At 38.1% G+C, this 27,415-nt stretch overlaps 1 long non-coding RNA gene across 1 annotated transcript; it reads left to right on the top strand.

Moving 5' to 3' along the window:
• LOC116452756 lies at positions 1-27,415 on the top strand. The gene is made up of 3 exons (XR_004243593.1): positions 1-277; positions 19,958-20,127; positions 21,556-27,415. It is a non-coding gene; the product is annotated as an uncharacterized LOC116452756 (long non-coding RNA).

Genomic DNA, 27,415 nt, shown 5'->3' with positions numbered 1-27,415 from the left:
GGAGCCAGCAGCAAACTGCATGCACGCTGCTGTGTCAGGGAATGTGGCACTTGAGCAATGAGATAGGAGATAATGTAAGACTAATATAATTTAATATAAAAAATGATCCTATTAGAAGCATGATGAGATCTCAGCACCCCTGGAAATGAGGATATATATTTACATAGAGTAATGATATGGTCCTGGCTGCTATGTTATACATCTTAATTAGATTACCTATTGCAAGAAGAATATTGAAAATGTTTCACTGAAGGATGACAAAGTGGCTAGCAGCTGGGTAAGTAAGTCCAGGCGCTGATTTACATCAGAGGTGGATTTGAAGTTTTTTTAATCTTTAGCTGCATGCATGAAAGTATGTTGAGCATTTGTAAGATAATTTCAAAATTTCCAGGTTTAGAAATTTGAAGTAAAATTCAGGATAATTTTTTTTTATAAAAAACTGCTTTTACTTTGTTTTCATTTGTCTGTTTATGTATTTTGTGCTTCTGTAGATAGACTATTTTACTTGAAATTCATGAAAGTGTTCTAAGATATAAAATTCATGTGAATGGTTATACAAGTATTGCTGTCTCTGGAGTAAAAGTTGTTTGGTTTGTTTTTTTTTTTTTTGGTCAGAGCAAAAGAAAGTTGATTTCAATTTCAGCAATGATGAAACTTATTTTAACTTTAAATAAATATGCATAAATATGTGTCTAAGTGTATATATGTGTGTGTGTGTGTGTGTATGTGTGTGCCTCTGTGTGTACATCCAGGACAAATTTTCCAAATGTAGGAACCCAAGTGAGTGCTGTGTAGGGGTGTCAGAGTGATGTAACTGTTTTTATCAATCCATCTTTCCCCAGGGGAAGTGCTGTATTTGTCACTGGGCTAATGAACACTGTGGATGTGTATCCCTAACACCACCCACTTCCCCATCAAGCTCCTCAGTGTTCTGCTGTGGAGACATATCTCACACAACTAAAGGATACTATTTTCTCTTAAAATCCTGAAGGAAAAGTAGGCCTAGACAAAACATCTGAGCTTTTTATAACTGTGGAATTTCTATATGGGGGGGAAAGAGCTTTGGCTGTGTACACAGATTAAGTTCACTTATGTCTAAAAGTGTGTTTTCCCCATAATGAAGATAATTAGGCCTCTATCTTTTGTTTAATGCCTATATGAACATTTCAAATATAAACATTTTCAGCAAAACTCTATTATTTAAAATCCAAAATGCAACTGATAGTTAGAAAACAAACTTGAACTAATATAAATTAAGATCATAAAATCAGAAAGGAAGGAGAAAAACGTCATTTTAAAATATAATTTCTCAAATGAAAAAGCCTCACCTTACTCATACTTATTTTAACTGAGCAGTTAAAAACACTGTGATACAACCTTATTAATAAAGGAAAAACAAAGTCATGGGGACTTCATAGATGGGTATTTAACAGTCCTTGTCTCAGACATGTACATGGGAAACCTTCAATATCTGCCATGGACACAACTGTCATTATTTTTCTACTTAACAAGAGTTCGCCTAATCAGGAGCAAGCTGAAAAATGTTTTTTTCCAAGTTGCTGTAAATAGAGGGGTCAGGGAGAAGGGCATAATTTTCCCTAAGCGCCTCCTTCCCTCCTTAACCTTGCCCCAGACTGTTGGGCGGTTTACAGGAGTTCTGGTTCTCCTCACGCTCGACACAAGGAACTGGATGCTCCCACTGCACTTCCTATTATTACTCAGACTCTATTTTGCTGCAGGCACACAGTTATAACCAGAGAGATAAGATGGGAAATTATTGAGAGTGCAACAGCTGCAGCCTCTGCCAGGGTACTCAAATTTCTGGTAACTAAGTCCTAGGGAAGACATTTTTCAGTCACTTAAAGATAACAGCTACAAATGTGATCCTCCCAATTTGTCCATTTGGAAGTCAATTTTTAACTTTTTGCTTGTAAAAGTTCTCTAAAATTAGTGTCTAGGTCTGCTGAAGGGGACAGGAAAGGTGGACCAGTCCGTGAGAGTTAACTCTGGGAGTTAACTAAATGAAGGGCAGGTTTTCCAGGGGATGGATTTAGCTAGGGCCCCAGCCCAAACAGAGAAACCATTAGTGCGTGGGGAAGGAGAATACTTTCAAAGCTCTTAACTGTAATTGTTATACCTAAAGATGAGTTCACTTTTTTGCCATGGGTTTGGTTATGCTGACTCTTGTTAATCTAGATGCAACAGATCTTGTTTGAGGGACTTCTGACTGAAGTCATCTGCCTTTGCTGGGAGAAAGTGAGAGGAACTGGCAAAGGAGGGAAGTCTTGTATTTTCTGAACTCTGCACCTTCAAGTTTGGCCTTTATGAATGGAGTCACAATAAACTTCTCCTTACACTACTTTTACTCCCATTCCTTTAGCACTAGTAAGAGAATTAATAGTTCTAAACTCCAAAGTGAATATTTGGCTCCCATAAACACTCTTTTTAAAGGACGTGATGTTCGTCATTCTGTGTTGCACCCCAGTGATTTCACAGTAAATATCCTTGGAGGCAAGTCTGAAAAACATTTGCTCATTGTAGAAGTCAGGAATTTAACAACATGTCTTTTGCTTCCACAGGGTTATTCTGTGACAGGAAAAAATATAGAGATGTATTAGGAGAAAGTAATATGCTAGTCGGGTCAAAATGTAAAAATCTGTATTTGAAAGGGTTTTTGTACTGATTCTCTGCTCTAAAACCCTGTTCTACTGAGATAATTCCCATCCCAATACATCTAGTAAAGCATATCCTGAAGCGCTGAGCATTTTTAAATATGGACATAAAAATTAATTCAATGTGGAAATCCTGATGTCTGTCTATTTCTTTTAACCAGATTGATATAAAAAATTATCAAACAGCACTGTGACAGAGAAGGTAATCTTACTATGAAAAAACACCATGAAATATTTAGAAGATGTTTAGGCTTCATTTCAACCAAGTATGAACTAATCTTATGAAAATACCCTGACCCTGCTTATACCTTATATCTCAGAAGGAAAACTATTAACCTATTCACACTCCTTTACAGTGTTGGTCATCATTCAAAGTGGTAATTTAATTTTGGATTTATTGGTTAATATTATTATTACTTTTAGGAAAAATAAAGTGAGCTTGGTTCGGCTCGCCCTGAAATTTTATCTAGTTCTAATTTCAACTGTTAAATAAAGCAAAGTAAATATATTTTTATCACTGCATTTGGCAGTGCAAAGAATTCCCAGTTAAAGTTGGAAGGAATCAGGATAAAGAGATCTGTTAGGAATGCAACAGTTTAATCTTAAGAGTATTTATATGGACTGGATGTTTAATATTACATTTTATAGTTAGCTGGTCATATGTGCAGCGCAGTGAAAACCTTTTATGATAGCCCATAGTAGACTATGCACAGGGTGACTCAACAAACATATTCAAATGGTTTTCTTCTTTGTGTTTTGGGGTTTTTTTATGAGCCTGCAAAGTGCTGAACCCTCTTTATTCCAACAAATGCAAACCCTTAACACCCAAGACCTGGGTATTGCTAGAACATTACTTAAATAAATGCACATTGCTAAAAGTCAAATGTCTAATAAAATGATAACTTCTCAGCCACATAAAGGATGTCCAGCTCTAAAGTGAAATGCCAAGACAAAGCTTATAATTTCTTGGCTTTAGTTTGTCAATCCCATGCCAACTACCTATTCAACAGCTGTCCTAGCTCTCTAGGATATATGTAGGATACTTGCATGAACAGCTGGATAGATCAGAAATGTTAGGTATTTTTTTCCAGTTTTTCACAGTAAGGTTTTTTGATCAATACACTAGGAATATGAAGCACATGAAGCAACAGTTTACCTTGATGGTCAGCCACAGACTGCAGAATCTTCTGGAGGACATTGAGGCAGTGCTAAAGATCAGCCTGCCTTGACAGCAAATCAGTGCATTTTTGCAAAATGACTGAAGACATCTGAAACTTTGTTCAGCACTTGTGTTCCTTCCCCCACTCTGAAATGATATCATTTCATTCTTTGCACCTAACAGACAGGGCATGGAATTTAAAAGATCAGTGGAAAAAATATCCTACTACTTAGAATGACCACAAAACAAATCTAAGCTACCTTATACACAAGAAGTTGTAAGGAACATAGGTGTGTGACCTCTGGAGCGCTCTTTTGGGAAGGCCTGCTGTGTTCACTGAGCTTTTGTCTGACTGTGTCCAGGATCTGCTCAAATGAAGCAGGTTACAGCAGAGAGGCTTCACTAGCCCTGTTTGTTCATCAACTGTTAGCACAAAATTTCTGTACCTGGGCTTTTTATTAAATTTAGCACTCACATAGTCTTGTTCTGCTAACACCAGCCTTTCCATGGCATGAGATTACAATGCAGTGCACCAGGGAAGTATAGCTAAGAACAAAATTTCTCAATTTACCTTAATACCTTAACACATATTTTGTCATTCATAAATGACCAGTGCCCTTCTGAACCTGTCATTCCCCAAAACCAAGAACCAGAGGTGTGCATGCAAGTCTCCTCTGCAAAAAGGAGAAGGAAATCATCTACAGAAGGAAAGAAAAGAAGAACAAACCACATCACTTTGCTTACAGTTCTTCAAAGTGTTCAGACTGTATGACTGACATGCAGGTGTGTAACATTCTACCTTCTGGGATATTGGTTCCTTGATTGTTCAGACTGGGACTTTGCTGAAATGCCCTATAATGCCCACACAGTTTGCAGACCACCTCACCTTGAGTCTCATTCCAGTGCACGGATCAGCCCATGGCTTGTATGAAACCAGATTCCCCTGAGACTAAAAGTACTCCCTGATTCTCCACTCCAGGGGCATATATCTGAATGTCTACCTGCCCATCGTTCTCCCAGTTATCTGTGGGCATATTGGAGTGTAACAATAGAGAAGAGATGTCAGCTTCAAACTTGTAGTGCTATCTACAGTAAATCACAGTGCATTTGCAAATATCTGTGTTTATGCATTTATTAGCTCTCATTAGTGCTTATGTGGTAGGGAAGGAAGTACCGTTCCTCAGAAATTCCTAACCATAAACCAAAGGCAGTATTTCCCAGTCTCCTGTCTTGGAACCATTAATCCCCCATGCAGTATTAGATGTAGTGTCAAGCTATAAAAAGCATAGACTATTTGTGTTTATATGCTCTAATATTTAAATCTATGTGCATTTCATGCGGCGGATTGAGGAGCAAGGTATGAATAAACTCTCTTCTGTCAGAAATAGAAAGCAATGTATGTGGTGTCATAAAAAGAGAACAAGTAAGTATGATGGCTGGGAAACAGAAATCAAAGTTAGATTAAATATTAACTGAGTCATTTTATTCATTCCTCTAAAATTATACTGTCAGTCCTGTGTAAGGCTGAGAAGACTTGATTTCTGTCCTAAGGACCTTACCTTGTAACCAACTGGACCAAGGTCAGCATAAAGGCATATATATCAGAGAAAAACTAATCTTAGCAGCTTTTAAACTCCTTTGAGGGTTTTTTTTTTTGCATTTTCCCAGAACAATGGTCTGGTGTTTTGGGGCTACAAGCAACTTTCTGTAGAGGAAATTCAAGGAAGATAGACCCCCTTCTAAGAGAAGAGAAGAGAAGAGAAGAGAAGAGAAGAGAAGAGAAGAGAAGAGAAGAGGAGAAGAAGAGAAGAAGAAGAGAAGAAGAAGAGAAGAAGAAGAGGAGGAGAAGAAGAAGAGAAGAAGAGAAGAAGAGGAGAGAAAAGAGAGAAGAGATCTATTATGTTTGGGCATTAGCCCAGGAATATGTGGAGGAGGACACTCATCCCAGAATACACTTCAGGCACAGCCCCTAAATCTCAGTAAATTGTATCTGGGTTCTTACTTTTCTCTGTTGTAAAATAGGCTTAATTTTAAAGCATGACAAAAGGTCATTCATCATCTGCCAAAAAGCACTTAGTTATTGCATGGCAATAAGAGAGTATGTGCAGAGTTATTGGGATGGATGATTTTATTGGTGTGCATTTTTTGCATTTTGTACAGACATAAACCTTCAGCAGAATCTGGAGCAAGCAAATTTTTCCAATTTAGTCAAGGGAATGGCTATGGTTCATTTCACAGGAGCTTGAGGATCACACAACTGTAAAGGATACTACCATTCTCCAGACTCTTCTCAGTACAGTCTTTCAGTTTAACTTCTCTTCAACACCTGCTGTAACAGCACTCAGAACAAGCCTTGAGGCAGAATATGTGTGTAAGACAATGATTTCCCATGTATATAAATGTGGGAGCAATTCTGATTCATATATTGCTTTCTGTTTACACTTATTAGGCAGAAAAAAATCCTTTGAATTGCTAATTTTATTTCAACAAAGTTCATCACAATGGAAGACTTTAATGTAACACTTTACATGCAAATTCTTTTCAGACCATCTCATGTGGTCCATAGGGCCGCAAATATCACAACGATCCCTTCAGCTTCAAGACTGTTGAATCTCATCTAGCACTCCTAAAACCCAGCAGCTGTTTTGAGACTATTTTCTTAGTCTTTTAGTAATTACTTATCTCTCGGAAACACACAGGACTTCTTGATTACTCTGAACAAATCCAGAGACATTGGTATGTCAGAAGTAAAATCTTCAGTGAAAGCATAAACCAAGCACTTTTACTTCAGGGTGGAATTTTAATTTATTATTCCCTCTTCCTGATATCTTGGCATTCTCTTTGCTCAGAGGCTGTGGAAAAATAGTCAGAAATCCTTCCAAAAATTATCACTTACTAATATCTCACATCAAAATATTACCACAGTACATTCTGGGAATTAGGCCAGCTAACAAAGTCTTTACTTAATTCATCATTTTATTACTCTGCCACTTAAATGCCACTTAAGACTTTAAAATAGTTGTTGAGACTGGTAAGTTTATTGTACATATGCATATCTATTACTCTTAGCTATCAGTACTGGGAGTTTGTCACCTACGATGAACCTGACTGTTGTGGGTGTCACCAATGAGCCAGTTCAGGTTTTCATGCTTTATCTGCCTTCCTCTGTGGCCAGTAGGTAAAAGAAGAAAATTATTCTGATCCCTAGTGATTCAGCTACTTCAGGACTAATTTTTTGGCTCTCATAAAAGGCAACCCTTTTGCAATCTCACCCTCTGCAAGAGATTTTATTTTGCCCATCTGAGTGATATTGTCTGTATGCAAGGGAGTCCCACAGATTTGTCTGAATGAACTTTCCAAAGCAGCCATCAGATAAGAGGCATGAGCAGTGACCATTTTCACTTTCAAAAGGATGTGTGGTCTAGCCCAAGGGGTTTTGTTTTGAATGCCGGGCTGTGAATGCCCTCTTTAGGAGTCCAGCCTTACTACAGCTATGTATTGAGATGGACTGTAAGGACAGGATTATTCTTTCCCAGTGGAGATGTCTACAGATCAGATGCCTTCATCTAAGTTGTGTTCAAGACTCTCATTGTATTCAACATTGAGACACCAGTTAAAAGAAGTGATTGTTGCCCTGTAGTCAGCATTGGTGCGGCCTCAGTATGAGTACTGCCTGCAGCTTTGGACTTGACAACACAAGAAGGATATAAAAATACTATAATGTTTCCAAAGCAGAGCAAAAGGGTGAAAGAACTAGAGGGCTCGAGTTATGAGGAGCATCTGAGGATATTGGGTTTGTTCAGCTTAGAGGAGACTGAGGAGTGGCCTCATTGTTCCTACAAGTTCCTCATGATGGGGAGCAGAGAGGTGTCAGGTGATGGGACTAAAGGGAATTTCTTAAAGCTGCTCCAGGGAAAGTTCAGATTGGATGTTTTTCACTGAGAGGGTGTTTACTTGAAGAGGCTCCCCAGGAAAGTGGTCATGGCCCCAAGTTTGTTAGTGTTTGAACAGCACTCTTTTACCTAAGCTTTAACTTTTAGGTTGCCCTTGTGGAGTCAGGAGCTAGACTGGACAATCCTTGTGAGTCCCTTCCAACTCAGGATGATTTTATAATTCTATGCCTGGCACTTTTAATGTATGGTGAACTTCAGCCTAAAGTAAATGGTTAAAACAGATTGTGCTTCTGCCCAAGAATTGCCTGTTTCTCTGCAATATAGAGCAAAAGGAGAGTACAGTACATGTCTGCATTGCAGAGTTTTCAACTGCAATTGGAAATATATTCATAGAGAGTTATAGCTAGTGCAAGAGATTTGACTTCTTCCTTCAGTTCTCAGACTTTTTTCTTTTTTTTCTGGAAGTCCTCTTCTGCCTACTCCATGGATGTTCACTGCTGCTTGACAGGATTTTCCATTTTTTGTAAAGTACGCTTCAGCAGAATTCCAAGGAGAAGGTTTGTGATCAACTCAAAGTTGGTTCAAATTAGGGACTCACAGGTTAATCTGGACAATGATATATGTATTATAATTAATTTATTATCTTGTGTCTGAATTATCATGAATAAAGACTATCTAGTTTAAAGGAGGGAAATCAAGACTCAAGAACTTAGAGGAGTGTATTTGGAAAAGAGAATATAACCAGTATTGTCTAAAATATATGTAAAGTTACATCTAAAATGAAATTCTAACTTCTTGTTCACCTCTACTCCTGTTCATGTCTGGACTGCTATCTGAAAGACTGGGTTTTGGGTATTCTTAGATTAAAAGACATAAGTTTAGTTTGATTTCTTGTTTGTTTCTTCTTTAAATTCATAGGCTGTAGCATTGATTGTTATGTGAACAAGTTTATATTTTAGAAAAATGAATTCTTCCCATATACTTTTAAACATCCTCAGCCTCTTTCAGAAAATATTTTGTATTTTATGGCAAATACTTATGAGGGTGACAGAGCACAGGTTTCACAGATAGGTTGTGCAGTCTTTTTCTCTGGAGATATTCAAAACCACCTGGATACAATCCTGAGTGACATGTCTAGGCTACTCTGCTTGATGATCTTCAGTGGTCCCTTTCAAATTTTGTGTTTCTATGGTGGAATACAATTCCAAACACAATTTTGGCAGCTCCCATTTTAAGTCACAGCGTAACACCTGCCTGATAGATTATGTTCAATGTTTAGGCATCTTCAATGATTTTGCACTATGTCAATTTTTTAATCAATCTTTTTAATTGTAAGTATTTGACAGAAACTTTTTCATCATGTGTAGTGACTTAAGAAGACAATCTCTTCCTGGCTTAACACATCTTTTTGTTTTCCTTGACAGAGTTTTAGACTTATTTACTCTAAAGACCATTTTGGAAAATGAAGATTGTTAAAGGCAAATATGAAAGCTTGAGGGAACTTGTGGAAAATGTTTATGCTCTTGAAATCTTCCAAGTGCAATATATTTCTATCAGAAGGTGTGGTTATGTCTCTGTGTCACTCCTGTATTCTGCAGTCACAGCACAGATTGTACAGCATCGTGCTCTGGACAGGGAGATACAATTTCCTTCTTACACCTTTTGCCTCTTTCATTGTTTGATTGTAATTAAATTAGAGTTCCCACTTTCAAAATGTACAATTCACCCTTAAAAGATTATTTGGCCTGAAATTTGATAAGCAACATGTTGTCCAGGGAAGAGACATGCTTTGCTCTCTATGAGATATTGGTTTGTGCAAAAGCAAACTAGGTATTTTCATGTTCATATTTTCTGGTTCTCTCTACTAAAAAAACCCAACTGTTTTTTTTTCAGCAGCAGAGTACATGAATGAAAGGGAAATCCTTGTTTAAATGCTGAGGGGTTTGTGCTGGGGACAGAAGTTTAAAAAAATCAGTAAGTTACATGCAAGCTTGATACCCTAGAACTGGTATAAAGAACAGGATTTTAGTGTATATATAGTCTTAATTATGACCCTTTAACAACTGACTGATGCAGTGACTCTGCAATAACTATTTTGCTGCTTATGGAGATTTGAAATGGACACAGCACAACAAGAATTTATGCACTGTTGGATAGTTTCCCTCTTACCCTTTAATGTCTGTTTCAGTATTTAATTGAGAAAACACTGTTATTTTTAAGGCTGTTGCATGATAAAGAAAAATTTAAGAGGGAACCAGTTAAATGAGATACTCAGATATCTGCTCCTCCTTATTTCAGAGATGATTGATCATGTTCACCTCCTTGGGACAATGGTCCTCTTACATGCTTTCAGTTACTTTTCCTACAAAGTCCTCAAGAATTTTCTTATTCCTTTGCTGAATTGGGCCCCTAGTCTGTCCTTATCCCATCATATTCCCAGGCTTGGGAGCATTTAATTCATGCATCAAATACAACATTTTTGCATACAAAACCAGATCTTTGTAGGTACTTTTTTACCTCTGTGAATTTTCTTTGAAACAGGAAAATTATTTCCAGGAGGTTTTTTTCCTTGAGATAATTCTTTCTAATAGCTAGTGGCCTAAAGAATATGTAAGTCATCAATATCATCCACCCTGTTCCCTTACAGTTTCTTTCTGTTACTTGATACCTCTAGCTCTTGCTGAAGGAATCCTTCCTCTGAGTTCCTCTCTTACTGATTCTTCTCCTCTTTGTCTGTGATTCCTTGTTCTGCAACTTCTTTCTTGGGTCTTGGCCAGCTTGCTCCCCTATGATCTTCTACTTTCTCTTTCATCCTCATCCCAGACTGACTCTGACTCTGTGACTGCAGATCCACTGACAGCTATTAAATATACAGCAATGCAAATCAAACCCCATCAGGAAAGCCAGCTAATTATGTACTGACTCCCTTGCTGGTACCAAGATTCAGTTTCTCTCATCAATCATCCCCAGGGCTCTCCTGATTATTAACTCCTGTTGTGTGTAGTGACTCTCCTCCACGCCCTCTTCGCACACTCTTCCTTTAACCTCTTATTAATTTGCTGACATCTTCCTTTTGAACATTGGCAGATTCATGGATCCTCTATTATTTTGAGCCAAGATGCAGAAGTTCAGCTTGATTTACCATCAACCTTCTTTTGCCTGTTTTAAATCGACTGCTGCACTCTGCATTCTCTGTAGTTTCTCACTTTGCTGTTAAATCTTCCAGTCATTTGGAGACTTTCCCTTGTATTCCAGTGTTGTGAACTTTCTTCTGCCTTTCAGGGCGCTTGGTGAGCTTGTTGTTTTGCCACATTTCTTCTGGTTATGGCTAAAATGCTGTTTCATTCTGTTGCTTTGTCTATTTATTTCCATCAGTCCAGGTTCCCCAGGACAGAAGTTGGTTTCTCTTGTCCAGCAAGGGGTCAGACTCACCCAGAGCACAAATGTGAACCAAAAGGACTCAGTCTGTATTAGGCCAAGTCAAAGGCAGCTGCTGATGGGAGCTCTTGGCAATTTTCCCCAAACACAGCAATATCCTAAAGCCGGGATCTGCAGCTCTGTGGCTGTGAGGAGCCTGTCAGTTCTCACCTCGGGCAGATGTGCAGCCCTGGTGACCCACGAAGGCTGTCCCAGGGCTAGTGACACCGGGGTTTCAGAGCCTGTAGATCCAGGGTGGGCACACCCTACTATGTGCAGGTGCTCCACTGCAGAGCTGCTGCAGGAGCACCAAAGAATCCCACAGCCCCATGGCTGAGCTGCTCACCAAAGTGTAACACATGGGCCCTGCATGTGATTTCCCTCAGACCCAAGTTTTGCCTACTCAGCAGTAAAAATAAAATGGACAGTTTCAGTAACGGCATGGCCTGGAATGAATTACCAGGGAATCAAACACCATATTCATTTATTTAAGAATGGCATAGTCTAATTTTTAACTCCCTGGGAAACTGAGAACTTGGGGTTTTTTTCCATCATAAGCAAAATAGTATTATGCAAAACTTGTACAGACAACAGATAACTCACTTTTGCATGACTTTTGATTGTCACTCCAGGTGTCAGTCACTGCATTTCTACTGTGCTTATTACAGTATTGTAGAGTTATTACATTTTCATTCCAAGAGTTACTGAAGAACATTTGTTTTTTTATCTTTTCTTCAATCTTCTTTTTTTATCTTTGCTCAATGCAAGAAGCAGATATTGTGACTTTGATGGACATTTATTGATGGCTGATGAATTCTGCTTGATATTATTATATGGTTGCTAATATACAAATTGTGTTAATGCTGGCACCAGTGTACAGCTTTTGGCAAATTCTTTGTCATACCAAGGGATAAGAATTAGGTAATTAAATCTTGAAAGATAACAACAAAAAAAATTGAAGAAAACAACTCTCCTGCTGAATTTTCTCTCATTAGTCATTAGATACGGCAGGAGTTTGTATAAATGCAGTTGCTACCTTTAAGCTCAGTATTATCAAAGACAACCTCAAAGAAGTTCAGATCTGGGCAGGGAATGGTTTGAGGGTAATTCACACAGCAATGGATGAGCACTTCTGTGGCAGGGACTTCTGTTTAGTTGCACTCAAATTTAGCAGATTTCCAAGAAAACGAACTGCATGCTAGTTCCTAGATCCTAGACAATACAAAAGGCTTCTCGTTCACGTATTTAATGTTATGGAAAAATGAGGGACCTGAGACAGGAAAATTAGGTTCAGAATCTATTATTTTTGCTTAAATCTGTATAAATTGAATGTGTCTGCAGCTGCCAAGCTTGGATTGCAGTGTATCAGCAAGACATATTCAAAGAGTAGAATGAGTATATAAAAATCCAGAACAGGATACAAGAACCACTGAAACGGAATTTGTTAAAAAGGCTTGCCTTTATTTCAACATCACTTTTTCTTATTTTCTGCTTTAGGGTGGAAATAAGAACCATCCAGTGTTGAAAAAGAATTTGACAGCTAGTTTTAATACAGCATATGAAATGTCTATTTTCTTAATACCTAAGTGCATTTCCTGCAAAAAAAAAGTTGTTTTTTCTCACTCACCAAATTCTACTTCTGTATTATATGAGGCCAAGTTACACAATGAGCTTAGTTACACTGACCTTAATCAGTAAAGCACAAATAAAACCACTCTTAAGATTTGCTGCTTACATCACTAAAGTAAGCAAAAAGCACAGAGGAAAAGAAAATGGTGCAATAAGACAAAGGAAAAAGAAGACAAGCATGCAACACATAAGTATCATGCAGAAGCAGAACTAAGAGGAAAATTGAAGAGCCTGTGATTTCTCACTCTCTCTTCCCATCCCTTCATCTACTTTTAAAAGCCAGGAACAAAATAACATGTGTCTTTCCTCCTACCTGGTAGAAAGTCAGTTCTCTTTCTTCTTTTTCCTTGAAAAAATTGAAGAACTAAGGAGAGAAATAAAGGGAAACAACATTTACATCTTTTGTCAAAAGAACAGAAGAAAGCAACAGCATAATTATGTGTATCTAAGAGAAGTATTAAACTTTCTTCATTTACTACACTTCTCAAGCTCTGCAGGAAGTTCTTGGGCCCAATGCTCAGGCTCTTGGGGAACTGAAAACCCAGAGCCATTCTGATTGATAAAAGCCTGCAAACTCCAGCCTTATATGGCTCTGTGTGCTGTTTGAACATTCCCTTCTGAGATTTCTTCTTCATTCTCGTTTCACATATATACATCACAAAAAATAGAAAAAGAGGGTATCATTAGTTTTGGCATCACTGGAAAGAGTTTTATTCGGGCTGCATGGCTTGCAGAAAGCAGCCAAAAACCACAGGGAAGCTTACTAGAGAAACTAACTCATGTTAGATAATTAGCATGGGCCCATGGAAGCCTACAGAGAGACTGCTACTGACTTCAGCTTCAAAAAAATCCAGTTTGGATCAGAGTGGAAATGAATTAATCTGTGTTTTTCTTGGTTCATTTCTCATGCTCAGGCGTAGCCTCCCATTGGTTTAAAAGTTAGCTCTGGAAACTTCCCATCCTACCGTTGTTTTGGAAAGTTTTGGGTTTGCTGTGGAGTATTTAAGAACTTTGTGTCCTTGGCAGTATCTTTTTCAAGTGACAGAGGCATATCACAGAGTTGTGCCTCCTCAAAAGTCACTTGTACACAAAGTGAATCAGAATCATACTTATAATCACACATCTGATCTCCATGAGCTTGGCTCATAGCAATGTACTAGATGAGTGCTTTGAATGTGACCTAGGCTTTTTTTAACTAAAGATTAAAAACCTTATACCAAAATATCTACCAAATAGTTTCTACAATTCCTATATTTATCAGCTTTGATGCAGAATTATTTTTCATTATAACATGAACACATCAGCTGGGTCTTTAAATAGAAAAAAAAAAAAGAAGAAAACCCTACATCAAGGTTATCAAAACAATCCTTTTCAGGCAGTTTGCACACTTTCACTTAGGAAGTGAATAGCTTTTATAGTTTAAAACCATGATCTTCCTAGTACCTTACAAACAGCTAATCTAGGAAGAAAAACCTATCTATGAAAATTCTTGTAGAATTTAGATAACCATTAATAAAATGGTTTTTAAAAAATTTTTCATATGAATGAATTAAGCTTATACATCATAGTAAAGACAAACTGGGAATATACATTTCTGTCAGGAATTATTGAAGCATTCAGTATTCCCCAAAAGAAATCCACTACACTGTTACAGAGACTAAATAACATTTCAAAGTGGTTTTAATTAGATTTTGTACTTAACCTCTTCTGTGACCAGTTCTTTGTAAATCCCTTTTATTTCCTGCTACCATGCTGTGATACTGCTTTCTTATGAATGAGGAACTAAGTAAACAAGCTGTGCTGAATATGTGAGTGATTAGGGAATAGTTTACTATGAATTATGGATTTGTTAAAGGAAAGTGGTCTATACCTGTTCCAGTGTTTGAAACAAGTATTTAAAACCTTTCCTTTAAAGAGGTTCTGCAACTTCACGAATTTTCAGCCTATGGAAAATACATGGTTGATACTAGGATGGGGTACTTTCAAAAACATTCACTTACATAATCTTTGTTCCTGGATTAATGTGTTATTCTAGAAGGCTTATTTAACAGAGATTTGTGCTTATATCTGAATTCTGCCATGTATCTGTTTCATCAAGAAGTTCCTAAATAACTCTGCAGAAATGCAGACATTAATACAGATACAAAGTACTGTATTAGAGAGTTCTGCTTATCTTCTTGCTTAGTTCCATGGTGAAACCTAGATGCACAAAATTTCCTATTTTCTTCACTACTTTCATTTCCATTCAAAGCATGCCCAGCATTCACCCCCCACAACCCACAGCTTTCCCTGTGCTCTGCCAGTTTGGGCAATCAGAAAAACACAATCCTGGATACACCCAGGTAAAGTACTGTTGGAAAAATATATATGTACTATCTACTGGAAAACTTTCAGCAATGTTACTGCTCATGTTTAATCCCCTAAAATTTGCTTCTTCTAGACAAACTTATTGATTCCTACAAGTTTGAGGGCTTTTCTTTTTCATTTATTTATTTATTAGAAGAATTTTTGAATTTAGTCTTTCATATTGGATGCCAGCTCAAAACTCTAGTTCTGAAATTTGGTACAAGCTCAGCATTAAGTTTTTTTTTTAAATTGCCTTAGTCCATGCTCACCTCATCATCTTTCATCTGTGATGGTAATAGAAGGATTCACAATGCATTCAAAGGCTAGCAGAGAAGAATTACTAAAATGGAAGATGCCTCACAGCAAACTCTCCACCAGCAGTTCCCTCCTAAAGACCCTCAGCTTCATGAGCCTACATCATCAGGAGACAAGTGTTTCACTGTCAAGGGAAGAGACTTCAAGATTTCTAAATTAAAATCTGAGTTCCACCAAGATGCTAGAGAGAAGCCAAAGCTGTCAATAGCAGGCGGAGTCTAACAGAGACACAACATCCCTGTTTACCAAATGGACTGCGATATTCCAAACTATTCTGAATACAATGCTGAATTGAGAGTGCCTGGCACCAGCCCAAGCCTGCAGTGAAAACTGAGTGGAGAATCGTGTTAGGGAGAGCAGCAGTCACTTTGGAGCAGGAGCTTGCCAACATTGGATGGAGTTGTGCCATGGCTGCAGTTCATACCTGGGCTTTCTGCAGTACCCTGCCCCAGGCTGTGTTCCTGTGGTGACTACAGTCACTCTGGAGTAGTGCTGACCTACCTTCCTCTCCTGATAATGCTACCTCTGCATTATTTAGATTTTAGTTCTGATTCAGCTTAGCTGACTCTTGCTTAATTCGTCCAAGAAGGAGTAGTTTGCTCTGATACAGTAGGCCCAGTCAGTCAAGCAAGTAAATTCTTTACTGTGGGGATGGTGAGGCACTGGAACACATTGTCCAGAGAAATTGTACATGCCCCACTCCTGGAAGTGTTCAAGGCCAGGCTGGACAGGACTTTGAGCAACCTGGTCTAGCAGGTGTCCCTGCCCATGGCAAGGGGCTTGGAACTAAATGATCTTTAAGGTCCCTTCCAACCCAAATCGTTCTGTGATTGTATGGTGATGGAGATAGAGAGGCAGATGATACAACCAAAATTAATCCACTGCAAACTGACTCTTCTCCAGCCCTCTGGCAGGACCGTGACAAAACCAATTAAAGCAATGGACAAAACGGGTCATTACATAAAAGAGATCCATGAGTCTATATAGCTTGAAATATCTGAAATTATTTTTATTCAGTTGAACATATCAAGACAAAACCTCAACATTCCCTTTTGTCATTACTGACATTGGAAAAGAAGAAAATAACCTGTATATACTTTTGAAAATATACTCACTGGTACAAATCTGTTATGGCTGAAATGGGTGTAAATTCAGTTATTGAACAAGTATCCTCAATCCCAAACTATTTCTTAAGACACAATGTGGCTGAACCATTCAGATTTGTTCAGCTTGGTTGGAAAGAGCCCTTAGGCTATGTCTGTTTTAGTAAATTAAACATTCTAGTGAATTAATAGCTTTAGAAAATCTTCCCAAGAAGTCAAACTCAACAGACGATGTAGTAGAGGGTTACAGGAATGGTTCTGGTCTGGACCAAAGATTATTCCCTCAGACAACTCACTGTCATCACTTGGGAAAATTTGTAGGTCATGGGCACTTGCTGGTAGGCAGCTGCATAAGACTGGCCAGTTTTGAAGGATGAGAGGGTTTAACAGCATGGACACAGGCTACTCTGTGCTAGTTGGCTTCAAAGGAATAACATTTTTGTGTAATTCTCTATGACAAGAAATGTCTTAGAATGTTTTGGTCTCGAAAACATCTGAGTTATTGAAATGCAGATGATCTGATGCAGGGGTCTGGTCTCCAACAGGTCCATACCAAGTGACAGCCCAGATCTCTCCTGTTATCTCTCTCCACCTGTGACAGCAGGAGGGCCAAGCAGAGACTTTTGCACTTCCCCACAGAATATCCAAGCTGTTCCTGGCCTCCTCATTTTATACCCAGGAGTGGATTCCAATTTGAGACAATTCAGAAGCCCATTTTTCCCCTCACAAGCCCATAACTGAAAAGCCTGGTGTGTTAATTTCACGTCTTGTTTAGTGAAAAGATGTTTTCTGCTAGTGCTTGGCAAAGGTTTCAAGGTGTCTGGGTGCCTGAGCTGCCTTCTACCTGCAGTGGGAAGATCCCCAGGAGTCCTTCCTGCAGTTGCTCAGCTGTTCCTGGCTTAGCTCCTGTAGGTCCCGTTTCAAGTCAGCCTTTTCCCAGCTACTGTTTCCTGGGATCCCTGCGGCTGCAGCAGCTGTTCACTTCTCTTGGTCTCCCTTTTCTGGGAGAGGTTTGTCCTTCTCACCAGCTGCCCTCTCCCATTCCCCAAGCTATTCAAGTCCCAGCCCTGCTTCCTTATCTCTTCCCAGTTCCTTCTGCAACCACTTCCCAAGCCCTGCCACTCTCCCTCCACAGCCAGTCAGGAGGGAGCTGGCTCTGCCTTTGTAGCTCACTCCCCACCCTTGGAACACCACCATCTCCCTGCCTGTGCCGAGAAGGATCCCAGTCATAGTCCTAGGTGGTCTTGTCCAATATTACACACTTGTCCAGAGCATTTTGTTTCAGCAGAAAGTCCAACTGAGACAAAGGACAGCTATGAGAGAAATGTTGAAAAATAATTTATCTCTTTTTCATAAAAAATTTAAAATGCAGATTTGCTGGTCTGAAACGTCTTGGGTGAAATATAACTGCTCTAATAAGCAATACACCCTCTATGGCTAGCAGTATTCTGCATACAATCAGAGAGCAGAATTGTGCAATTCAGTTAATTTTTATAATTTTTATAATCGTAGCATAATTAATGCACATTCTGTGAAACTGTTATGTTGCAATAAGATACCTCCTGCAAACTCAGTCAGAAAAATCCAGTGAACTTAGTTTTTGAGTACAGCTACAGAAGCAAAGACATGAAGAACATCTCATAAAGTTGTTTTTAGAAAAACAAAAATATGTTATCCAAGAAGGAATTTATTGCATACAGCTATTTCAGGACAGAGTTATGGTTTTATCTGAAACAACTCTTTTTAATATAACATGCTTAATTCTATTTTACTAACTTTTTTTTTCATTTGAAGAGTTTGTTTATTTCAGACTTTGCTCCATATTAGAATACTTTTTGCTGTAATGATTTGTAGCTTCAATAAATGGATCACATTAATGACCAGTTAACCTTTCTGCAAAGGCACTGTACCAGGTTTCATAATACTGACTTCCAATGTGAGAAAAACCAACTGCATACAGATCTGAAATAAATATTAATTTGTTAAATCATGTTTGCTAAACTCTGGGATAAGAAAAAAAAGGATCTTTAGTCTTTGCAGAATGTATACAATAAGGAACACTTACATTCCTTTCATAGGTAAATTTTTAGAAGATGTACAACTTCCTGCTAAAGGCCATTTATAATTGAAGGATTCCTGAAATTAAACAGTTAGATGCAATAACATTTGTTCAAAGTTGAGAAAGAAATGGCAATTTGCCACATTCTTAAGATCATGTAATTGAGTGAAATTTGGAATTTAATACCTCAGCAGATGACAAGTTCAAGGATGACCCTGTTTTACAAAAGCCCAGTTGGAACGCATAAAGCCATCTGATTTTGAGTTTTCATGTGAAACATTTTAGAGCAGCAGGATTAATGAATGTATGAGAATGTGTCCTTGGATTAGAATGCATTCCTTTAGAATGAGAATAAGAAATATGAGAAATATTAAAAAGAAAACAAATGCGGCATTGTTAATTTCTTGCTATGTGACTGAAACACTTGTAACTAAGTGTCTACAATATGACTTCAGTAGTGGCTCATTTTCTCACAATGCACCTGCATGTCTTGGAAACAGTTGTAAACAGTACATGATTCTGCTAAGAGACAGAGCCCATAAACTGCCATTAAACTCTGCTCAGTCTTCTGTAAGTGCTGGTAGATTCCTCCTCTGGAACTAACAAGATAATAAATATAAATCTTCTCACATTTCTAGTTTAGACCACAGCATTTTCTATCTGAGAACAGACCTTTGTAAGGAGATGAAAAATGTCATTTAAAGGCATGTGGGATAGTCATGAAACCCTACATTTAGGGAACACAATAAATTGGAACTTTGGGTTAAATGAACACTAGCATCACATCTGCCACACAGATCTTTATCTCCACCTTACATTCCTTAGTTAAGTTAATATAAGAATACCTGATAAGAATAGGGGTCAGTGAAAAATATTTTAGATCACTGCTACATTTATTAAAAAAAAGAAAGAAAGAAAGGAAAAGAAAAATCTAAGACAAGGCAAAATTTTCTGAATTGTGAACTTAATTTAAGTTCACAGCTTGCTTCAAAGTGTCCCAGCTGTTCTATTAGATAATTCCTTGGCTAAAGATCACTCTGTTAATAAGAATGAAAATGTTCACACTCTCTAATAACAAAGCATAACTACTGAAGAAAGTGAATTATCGCAAGCATTCAAGATGCCCACAATGCTAACTTTTTCCCATTACTCTATCTGTATCCTGAGCCAGAAAACAAACCCTAACATGCTGCTGGGTTCAGTATTTTAGCAGTTTATGTAAAAAAGAGAGCAGTGACCAAAGTAACAGCAAAAAAACTTCCGCTGATTGCAGAAAATAGATGTTCTTTAAAGAGTGGAGGGCTGGACACTACATTGCTCTAAAACTTGCAGGATGTATTTACTGCCTCTTGTAATTGCCATAGGTCTGACCCTTCTGGAGTTTTTTCACTAAAGCAAAGTTCACTTTACTAAAATACTCTAAAACATCCCGGCTCTCAAAATTCACTTCTTTGGAAAGACACTACAAACACCTACATAGTGGAAAGCACGGGAGGAGTTATGGCATCATTGGCGGTCCATGACAAAAACACAGGTGGGTGTGTTGATAAACATGTTCAAGCCGCAGCTGCTGCTGGTTCTGATGGGAAAAATGTTCTTCTGGGGATTAGGAATATACTGTAATCATGCCAGCCAAAACATGCATGACAGTTGAAAAGGAAAAGAGAGCAGCTATATAAACGGCCATGGTAACCTAAGTGCTTTCTTTTAAATTTGCAAAAGAAATACCTTCTGTAAGCTTTCGTCTCTTTTTCCTACTGCCAAGGTCTTCATAAGAACATGAAGAATAATTATAGTAAATTGCAAATGCTTTTTAGTAACTTGCTGGAAAATTATTTTAGCCCTGCTGGGATTTAATTCATAAAGTAGCCTGAACTCCTGCAGAGCAGAAAACATGTACCCCTTTTTCCATTAGACTACTCAGGGAGTAAGGGGTACTCATCCTGAGAAAGGACACCAGAATCTATTCTGGGGCACTTCGAGATGAAGCATGCACTCGTTATTCTTTTACCACAGAAGACATTTCATACCACATATGATATGCATGGCTGACATAGAGTAATACTATATCTACATTTTTCAAGCAGACAGAGTAGCTGATGTGTCCTTTTCCAGGGCAGATGTTTTCCAGATATGCTATTGTCACTCATTAGGATAGTAAGTAAGACTTGTATGAGTTATGGTATGGTAAATACTATATATGCCAGCTCATCCGTAAAATACTATGGATTTCTTAGATAATTCTCCTTCTGGTCATCTTTAATCATTTCAATATGACTAGTTTCCTTATGAACCCAGCACAACTTTTATATATACCAGTAGCAGTATAAGCACTACATGAGAAACAAACTGACTGGAATTTTTATGGAGTTTTTGAGTAAATGTATTTATTCTGTCCTGTGCCTGATCATACCCCTTCACTTATGTCAGAGGAAATGGAGAAAGCTGCAATATTTTAATACCCTAATTGCATTAGCAGAAGGGATGAAATGGTACAATTACATCCAAGTACATTGTACAGTCTAACACAGTATGCTTTCTTTTGCTGTCTTTGCCACAATAATGACTGCAGAACCATCTTAGTGGCTTCTTTTGTATTATTTGATTTTATTTTGGGAATGTTGATTCTGTTTCTGGATAGATTCTCCAGTTTGTTAAGCTGGTGCAAATATGTTTCTGTTTCATAGAAATGTAAAATTGCTGTTCATTATGATGGCTCTGTTGTCCCAAATGAGTCAAAACTCGAATTTCCAAACCACATCATTGAATTTACAACGTCTGTGCTGCATCTACAGTGCAAAGAGATGAAAGTTGTTATCCCCCCTGGGCCTAAGGGAGTCTTGGGGAGCTCGAACACACAAGCCTTCAGCATAGTTCTGTAGCCTCAGCTCTGAGACTGCACAACAGGATAATGTGTGCATGCTGCTGGTATGAATTTAAACTCTTTTTTGTTTTTTTCCAGCGGGAGGCTAAAGGATTCAGACTGTATCAGGACTGGACAGAATATTAAAGCTGGAAGTGCATAACAACCTCTCACAGATAAAGAAACATGGAATTACGTCCTGTGCCCCAGTTTGAATGCATTTGCCTCCATCAAACCTGGGGAGCTGGTACTTGGGACAATTTCAAGGACTGACTCAAGCCATTCTGCTCCAAATGCCGCCCCTTCTGCAGGACTGTGACTCAGAAGCTGAATTGCCAGCATTCTCCTAGAAAGCTGTGAGGTGTGGCTACAGAATGTCTCCCTCCCTCTTTCCTCCCTCCCTTTCATCCTGTAGGAGGTAACCAGTGGCTCAGGAGACTGCCTGGCTTGGCTTCCCTGTCTTGGTCTTTCCCTCTTGTCAGAGCCAGTCAGTCTTTTTCTGAAATGGCTGTCCCCCTATTGAAGGGAAGGATGATCCTTTGTCTGGCAAGTTTTGTAGCTCTTTCTAGCTTAGATCACATTCAGACAGAGCTTAGTGCACAAAATATGGAGTTATCTCTATCTCTTCTGAAAATGAAATGTCTCTAGTGTAGTTACCTCTGCAGTCACCCACTATATTCACGAAGTCACCACCAGATCTTTCTAGAGTCAATGAAGAGAAGTACAGCCATTAATGTGTCAGTCAGTTTAACTACTTTAGCTGCATGTTTTAGGAGGAAATTATTAATCTAAATGCAAGGCAAGGTTTATTATGCCCCAGAAAAAGCTGAAAGCACCATAAACTATCTTCTAATTCACTGTTCCTCCCTCAAATTACTTCTGTTCTTCAGAAGTCTTCATTTTGTTCCTTCTTCCAATGGTTTTTGCTCTTCCTTTTCTGCTTCCTGAGCTTCTGCCCACACCTGATATTATCAGTCTTCCTAAAAATTGTCCTTGAGCCCTCCTACTTTAGAGCAACTGCTCCCAACCACCCACCTATTCACTATTTCTCTCTCCTCTCCCCATGTCCCAGAGCTCTGTTTCTTCACCAGCTGCATTTGAACACACTTTCAGATGGTCCTGGTACCCCTGCAGTGTCAGTGGTTAAAAAAATAAAATCTCCTCCTCAGCATTTGTGAGATTGGGCTCTTTATAATGACATTAAGTATACCAAAGTCTTCAAATAGTTTCTGGAAATCCTCCTCCACTGAAGACTGGGTTTCTTGATTCAGGTTTAGGCACATTTTTGTCCTTTTTCGTGCTAAAATGAATATTCCTGACATGATCGTGAACTGTCCACACACCTAAAACACCTCTGCTAATCCAGTTTGAAACACGTCTTGCTTTTCCAGTTTTGTCTTGCCCTTGCTGGATACCTTTTCTTTGACAAACAGAAAGAAAAAATTGTCAAAGTAGTCAAGAACCATTTACTAAGCATTACTAATTATTAGATTCATGTTCCCTTGCTAGCCATGTCTTTAAGCTAATTAGGCAACTTAGGCTTCATTTCATATTTAGTGTATTGCTCACTCCATTAGAGGGAACAGCATCTTGCCCCAGAGCTTCCAGGCAGCAGAGGCTCACCCTCCCTAAATCCTGACAGGGAATGAAATATGTTAGTGCCTTTTTGTGGGTGTTTTGTTGTTGCTTTTGTTGTTGTTGGTTGGTTGATTGTTTTTGTCAGAAGAAATTAGCCATTTTTCTCCTCATTCAAAGATTTTGGGAAGTCTTTACCTTGCTGTGCATTAGTAAAATGGGAAGTTTTGTACATTGTCATTCTGATATTACACTCTTCTCTAGAAATACATTTTCATACACTGTCACGGAAGAAATACTGAGCTAGAGCATCTTGCTCCAGTTACTGGGTTGAGTCCAGGAGAGTACTTGTATGGTCTGGCTGTATGCAAGTCTTCAAGCAGTATCAAAGGAAAAATATGAAAAACCAGCTGATTGGAGTTGTTGCTATAATATTTGTGTCCTCCTGGACACAAACATGGTTTTGAAGCCCTTGATAATTTGATGTTCTTCAGGGAGATCACTAGATTGGCCTGTGAGGAGAAGCTCAGTTTGTTAGCAAACCACACCAGATCTTTGTGAGAAACCACCTTTGTGACTCATAGGCATTCCTATGCTCTCTCTCAGTCATGAGCAGATGAATCCCCACACAAAATGTGCTATACAGGTAGGGCTTCAAAATCTGCAGCACAAATTATTTTGAAGTTTCTATTTAGAAAATCACTTTCTAATGCAACAGCTCAGAGTGAGGTGTCCTGGCCAGCTGGAGTCCATGAAGTCTTCATAGAACATTTTTCATGTGGTTGTCTTGTACTGTACTGTGAGTGAATTTTGTTATGTGGCCATTCCCACTACTGAGATCTCACTTCATGAATGACTTTATGGAATCTCTGCTCTAACTTTTACTGCACAGGGGCTTCAATAATAAAGGTTTCTGCATGACATATGTTCAAACAGATTGCAGCTCTTTTAATGCTCAAATATATGTGTTAGGGATGCTGTACATAACAGATGAAAACATGTTTGTTTTCAGATGTATGTATTTGCAAGTGCATTAATCAAGAAGCAAAGCTAAGAAAAGTTTGATGAAAAGAAGTTGGGTTTATGAAGAATCAAAACCATGCACTCACTGTAATTTACATTTTCAAGTCTGAAAATAAAATCCAAAGCTTAGTTATCACAGCAGTCTTCCCTCCTCACCCTTGTTGCCATAACACACATCTGGCAGACAGGTGTATGTTCTCAAAATCTGAACTTTCTCAACATGTCTCAGATCAATCTCTCAGGATTTTTAATCACTGTCAGGGTAGTCAGGCTCCATATCATTCTCAATAAAAAATGTTAAGCTTATTATCTGGCATTTATTTTTCAGATCAGCTTTGAAGAACATTCAATACACTGAACTTAGGCAGTGCCTCTGCTTCCTGCTGCATCAATAACATATCTTCAGAGTAAACACTAGATGGTGGAAAAGTCAAGAGCAGATTAGGAAGAATTACAGATGCCCAAGCACATTAGCTTTCCTCTACTCTTTTTTTTTTTTTTTTTTTTTTTGACAAATTAAATTGTCATGATACTAGATTTTGAATGGAAAATTATCACTTGACTCCTCTGGTTTCTCCCACAAACTCTTGCTGCTACTTTCACGTACAGTGTTAGGCATGATACCGAGTGAAGTTTTATTACTGATTTTCATAATCAGGACAAAACATCTAGGTTGTACACAATTCTGGCAGACACAAGTGGCTCTAGAAGGAATAGCTCCTTCTGTAGAAAACCATATTCTGCCAAATTTTCTTCTGGCAGAAAAAAATTACTGGAATTCAAATTACTGGAATTTTCATAGGATAAATGTAGCAGGGTGAAAAAGTAGGTCCATAATTATAATTACAGAAAGCAGGTGCATTGCAGAAAAAAACGAAATGTAGGACTTTTTACTCATTTCTATTATTCTAGCTTCTTCTAAAGAGGCTGCTCAAAATACAGGAAAGTTTTTACCCATGTAATCATTGGATACCCTCTTTGCATGTGACTTATGCATGTGACAACATTGAAAACTGCAAGTATAGTAATTTGCTTGTAGGAGGAGATATCAGTGTACAGAAGATTTTAATGAAGTGGGTTTGTGTGGAAATCCAACACATATGGAGGCTCTGTGAGAATCATGTGTAGTTTGAAGTTTAATTGAGCTTATTAATACTCTTTAGTAATGTTCAGCACTTCCAGCTGCTTACAGTGCACAGCTCAGGTGTATCGAAGAGCTAAGCATCAACTAAACAATCAAGTGTTACTGGAGTGAAATCATCTTTCACTAGTGAAACCTGGAAGCTGATGGTACTAAAGAGACAGGTCACACATAGTCAGGCTTTGTACCACACAGCATCAGTGATAAAACTTACATCATACCTATTGATATTATGCCTATAGTAATTTAATCATTAATGTACAAGAATTTCCCATGTAAGAATTAAGAAACTGTACTAACCTTTAAAGATCTCCATATGGTTGGTCAATCTTTTATCATTATTTTTTTCTACTTATGAACATAGGAGCTACACCTGGAGCAAGTCTGAGATAAAGCTGCCTGTAAAATTCTCTCTTAAAAAAAAAAAAATTATTTCACTACAACAGGATAACCTACTGTATTCCTTTCCCAATTTAGCATTCTCCAAGCTGCTAGTATCAATTTTTAATCAACTGATGCAGGGGTGTAACTTCACAGATTCCTCTGACTGAGAGATCCTGGATCTACCTTAAACTTTTGTTTTTCATTGTCCCATAAATTATTGATACTCCAGACTATTCCTACTGTATGTACAACTACTATGTCACATGCTCTATAGCATTTATGGACTCTCCTTTTTAATCTTTTCCCAAGCTTAGATCTCATGAGATACAATTAATAATTTTTCATTAATGGTAACACAAACAGAAAAGCTCTTGGCCATCTTCCAAGCTTTTCCCTGCTGTGCTAAGGTAATATCTGCTTTTATGTCCTTTCCCATTTCTACACAATGGCAGCCTTGTTTTCTAGCTTCATTAGAACATTACACAGAGAAGAGATCAAGCCTTTTAAGATGGTCTTTCCACTCTTTTGAGTTTCTGTCCTTCTTGCATAAGGCTAGGCATTATAAATTGGAAGTATAGTCCAAACTGGTGTATTAGTAAGTCCCATGAGTGCTTTGATGCATCATTACAGAATAATTTGCTAACAACTGAATGTTCTTTTTTTTCCCTGAGTGCTGAATTTGATAAATTTACAAAAAAATTTTGATTATTTTTCATGAGCGTAAGCAAGGAAGTAGAGGACCTACGAGTTCTAGGTAAAAAATTTCACTGCAGGAGCTGAAACACCTGCTACAGCTGCCGTATTTCACCACTGTAAGAAATAAAAAGGGAGAAAAGTCTGATGTTTGCCTACAGCAGCACTGCTGGCCTGTACCAACCTCAGTCCAACACTCTCAGTGCAGGGCAGTCAGCAGCAGCCACTGTAATGAAAGCTATTCTGTTCTGACGTTACCAGCGTGATTTTAAGAAAAGGAAGATGAGAAAGTGTGTTTAAAGCACTGACATCATACTATAAAAGGCAAGATTAAAGCAATAGCAGACTGTAATGAACTGTGCAACAAAACAGTCTGCAGTGCCTCTCAGCAGTACTTCCTAAGACACTGATGAGCAAACACTACCACTGTTGAACAAACAAAACTGACATCTGAAACATAAGCAGAGATGAGGGTGATCCCTTTGCTGAGAAAACAGTTGTATCTGTTTAAGAAATAGTTGCTGCTCACACCAAAAAATCTAGAAATTGTCACAGAGGTTGGAGGAATCATTGCAAACCATTTTGAATTTTATTGAAATATCAAGCCAAGAGAACATTGGTTCAATGCCATGTGAGGTTGATCACAGATTCCAAAATCCGTATGCAATTAAATTAATAATAAAATAGAGAATAAAAAAAGAATAAGATAAAAATTAAGAATAAAATAGAAAGGTAAGAATAAAATAGAGAATTTTCATACTGGTGTGAAACTAACTTGGCAAAAGCATCTCTGAAAGAAGGCAAAAACCTTTTGTTTATACCTGCACTAATCATATAAAATAGTTTGCACAAACAATAAAGCTCTGTCTTCTGTGACTTATTAATAGACATTCAAGTATACATAATCTTAACTCCATAATCCTAATTTAAGATGACTCCTGAAATCTGAAAAATAAAGGATATTTCCAAGTCAAAGATCTTAAGGACTCCATTTTTATTATATTAATGTTATGATTCATGTGATCCATGCATTTAAAACTCCCTATCATCCTCTGTTGCTGTCTTTTGCCCCTGAGGAAAAGTCACACAGTGGTTGCATGGTGATTATTGCTAACACAATGTATATGAGTTTGAGATTGGCCA

Source organism: Corvus moneduloides, chromosome 1 (genome assembly GCF_009650955.1).
Source record: "Corvus moneduloides isolate bCorMon1 chromosome 1, bCorMon1.pri, whole genome shotgun sequence".
Classification (NCBI taxonomy): domain Eukaryota; kingdom Metazoa; phylum Chordata; class Aves; order Passeriformes; family Corvidae; genus Corvus; species Corvus moneduloides.
Note: the sequence above shows the minus strand (reverse complement) of the source record. Positions and strands in the feature narration are given on the sequence as shown.